This window comes from Felis catus, chromosome C1 (assembly GCF_018350175.1).
Source record: "Felis catus isolate Fca126 chromosome C1, F.catus_Fca126_mat1.0, whole genome shotgun sequence".
NCBI lineage: Eukaryota > Metazoa > Chordata > Mammalia > Carnivora > Felidae > Felis > Felis catus.
Genome location: NC_058375.1, coordinates 12,923,398 through 12,927,379, shown reverse-complemented (window position 1 = coordinate 12,927,379; position 3,982 = coordinate 12,923,398).

Sequence of the window (3,982 nt, the reverse complement as noted above, 5' to 3'; positions counted from 1 at the left end):
CCACCCAGTGACTGGTAGAATATCCCCTTCCCATCCCCTCACCAAGTGGATAGAGCACTGAAATTTCCTACAAGTGCCCTCCCTCCCTGAAGGACTCCTCCTTCCTCCCTCCTCCCCTGCAAGCTGAAATGGAATTATGTATTTTTTTTTGCCACCGTCTGCTATAGACGGTGTCTCCCAGAGAACCATGGGTAATCTCAGATGCAAATGTCCTATGCAAATCCAGCTGCCTGTTAAAATTAGGAGGAAGCCCAAGGCGGACGCGGTTGCGGGCTGTCACGGGAATCTCCACAGAGCCTTGATGGAAACGTGCAAGGGAGGAGGGCAGCTTTCAAGATGGAGCTCCCAGCCCTGTCCAGGGTCCTGAGGCTCTGGCACTCTGGGTGTGGGTTTTGGTAAAGCAAGTGTGGACCGCTCACCCAGAAGATGTGGCACCGTTTTCAGACTTTGATTCCCGCCCCGCAGTTCTCCATCAGGGGTGATTTTGCTCCCCCGGGGGACACCTGGCAATGTCTGGAGACATTGTGGTTGTCAACACTCAGCGTGTGCTCCTGTCAGCTGGCAGGAGAGGCCAGATGCTGGCAAACACCCTACGGTGCACAAGGTAGCCCCACAGCAAAACATCCACAGTGCCGAGGCTGAGAAATCTTGTCCGGATCTATTCCAGCCCCCTGGGGACCAAGGACAGCAGCGGAGGAGGAAGTTGGGTGGCCAGTCAGTTGTTACCTTTACCTTGAAGGGAGAGCTAGGAAGTCCTCCACGCTCCTGAACTCATGCCTGTTATCACCACGTTCCTTCACGGTCCCACTCCTGGTTTCGATTTTCTCCTTTATCCCCTGATCCTGTTCCCGAGCCCCCCTCTAATGTATGTCCTGAGATATGGATGCTTCCTGTAAAATATACAGTGCTGTTTATTGTGCGAATGTGTTTTAATTTACATAAATTGTAGTGGGCTATAGATCTCATTCTGCTGCTTAATTTTTTCACTTAACTCTGTGTTTTTAACATCTACCCGTGTTGCTGTGTATAAATCTCGTCCGATGCCTCTGACTGCAGCAGAGGCTTCCAGAGAGACAACTGGTCTCCTAAAGGTGCTCACCCAGCCTGCCCCACTGTGTCCTGAGAGGGTGTCCCTGGATCTCCCGGGAGTAGGATGGGGGTCGTGGTATGTGGTACTTCATTTCCCTAAATATTGCCAGGTTTCTTCCAGAACATGATGCTCCCCATGTTGTTGTCAACACACGGCATTATCCAATTTTCCAATTTTTCTCCCCAACCTGATTAGTATAAAGTGGTAGGACAGTGTTGCTTTAATTGGGGGAAGGAAAATGGAATTCTAAAAATTGGAGTATAAGTGACACACCATATCCTATGAGTTTCTGGTGCACATCATGGTGATTCCATATTTTTATACACTACAGAATGACCGCCATAAGTCTGGTTGCCATCTGTCACCATAGGAAAGTCATTACAATATTATTGACTATATTCCCTATGCTGTACATTTTATCCCTATGACCTACTTATAGCTGGAAGTTTGCACCTTTTAATCCCCTTCGTCTATGTTACCTACGCCCCCCCAACCTATCCCCCCTCCGGTAACTAACGGTTGGTTTCCTGTGTCTGTGACACAGTTTTGTTTGTTTGGTTTGTTTTTTAGATTCTACGTAGAAGTGAAATCATATACGGTGTGTGTCTTTCTCTGTCTGGCTTACTTCACTTGGCATAACACCCACTAGCTCCATCCATGTTGTTGCAAATGGCAAGATCTCATTCTGGTTTATGGCCGAGTAATATTCCATTGTAGATTTTTATCGATCCATCTCACATCTTCTCTATCCCTTCATCTGTCGGTGGCCTCCTAGTTTGCCTTCATATCTTGGCTCTCGTAAATGATGCTGCAAGGAACACAGGGGTGCATTTCTCTCTTTGTGTCACTGTTTTCCTTTTCTTCAGATAAATATCCGGAAGTGGAGTTGCTGAATTGTTTGGTGGTTCTATTTTTTATTTTTTCGAGGAACCTCTGTATTGTTTTCCACGCTGGTGGCACTGATTTACATTCCCACCAACGGTGTATGTGGGCTCCCTCTTCTCCACAAGCCGGCTCCCCCTTGGTATTTTTTGTCTCTTCGACACTGGCTGTTCTGACATGTGTAAAGTGGCATCTCATGGTGGTTTTGACTTGCAATTCCCTGATGGTGAGTGATGTTGAGCATCTTTTCTTCATTTTTTTTTTAAAAAATGTTTGTTTATTTAGAGAGAAGGGATTTATTTATTTTGAGAGAGAAGGGGCACGAGCAAGGGAGGCACTGAGAGAGAGAATCCCAAGCAGACTGTTCACCGCCAGCACAGAGCTTGACTCGGGGTTCGATCCCATGAACTCTGAGGTCATAACCTGAGCCGAAATCAAGAGCCAGATGCTCAACTGACTGAGCCACCCGGGTGTCCCAAGCATCTTTACGTATGTCTGTGGGCCATATGTATGTCTTTTTTGGAAAAAACGTCTATGCAAGACCTCTGCCCATTTCTTAGTCTGGTTGGTTGGTTTTTTGATATTAAGTTGTATAAGTTCTTTATATATTTTGTATATCAACCTGTTATCGGATGTATGCTTGGCAAATATCTTCTCCCATTCGGTGGGTTGCCTTTTCATTTTGTCGATGGTTCCTAGAAAGGAGAATCTTAAAAAGTTATTTTCTAGGACCCAGGAATAAGTCACCTTAACAGTGACCTGGAAGGGGAGCCTGGGTGGCTTGGTCGGTTAAGTGTCTGACTTTGGCTCAGGTCGTGATCTTGCAGTTCATGAGTTCGAGCCTCGCGTCGGGCTCTGTGCTGACGGCTCAGAGCCTGGAGCCTGTTTCAGATTCTGTGTCTCCCTCTCTCTGACCCTCCCCTGTTTATGCTCTGTCTCTCTCTGTCTCAAAAACAAATAAATGTCAAAAAAAATTTAAGAAATAAACAGTGAGCTGGTCATGGGGAACTATTTTCCACCCATGCATCCCTGAGGCAGTTGAAGTCCAGAGTGTTCTAGGTATGCAAAATCAGCAAGCCCCCGATTCCTCAAAGAGCAAGTATTTACTGGGGGTGCTCTCTGAGCCGGGATCCATGCTGAGCATTCAGGAGAGAGTGGTCAACAACACAGATGTGGGCCCTTCCCTTGTGGGGTTGTGGAGGACTGGGGAGGAGTGAACCACCAGAGGAATGATGGATTAAATACCACTGCGATTAGTGCCTCCAAGATGTATAGGACACCGTGTGTGTGGGGGGTGGCGGGGGGACTCAGAGAGAATGTCTTAAGGAAAGGACGTGTGGGCAGGGACCCAAGGGATGACAGGAATTACCCAAGCAATGGGGGAGCAGGTCCTCGGGCTTCTCAGAGCCACCTATTGATGAGATGATGCACACGGGCCCAGCACAGAGTGTGCATTTAACAAACGTGGCACGAAGGTCATGGCCGGGCTCTGCATTGGGTGCTTTTCCTCCTGGAAAGCAGGAGTCGTCCTTGGACAGGTGACGGGCATGCAAACAGACTAGAGGCTGTGTGCATGGTGAGGACACTGTGGCTGACGGGGTGGGAGCCTTGGGGACGGGTGGGAAGGCGGGAGTTCAAGTGGAAGTGAGATGGGCTCAGAGGGACCAGGGGCAGCCAGGGAACTGAGAATATGGATCCGGGGACACCAAACCTTATGGGAGGCCTCATCGGAGGCAGCCCCAGTGGGGCTGGGGGCTGGAGTGTCCACCTCTCTGGCCCAACAGAAGTTTGGGGGCTGGGTTATAAATGCCAGCTTTGGTGGATGTGGGTTGACACTGGGGATTGACAGCTCCTGGGCCGGAGGTTTCCATGTTTATGCGGGTCCTCCTGCCCTTGCTTCACTGGGCACTTCCTAGGGACAAAGGCTGGGTCTCCCCATCACCCTGGCAGCTCCCTGCAGACAGACTTTTTCTCCTCTCTTGGGCTTGGGGGACCGTTGTCCCGACAGGG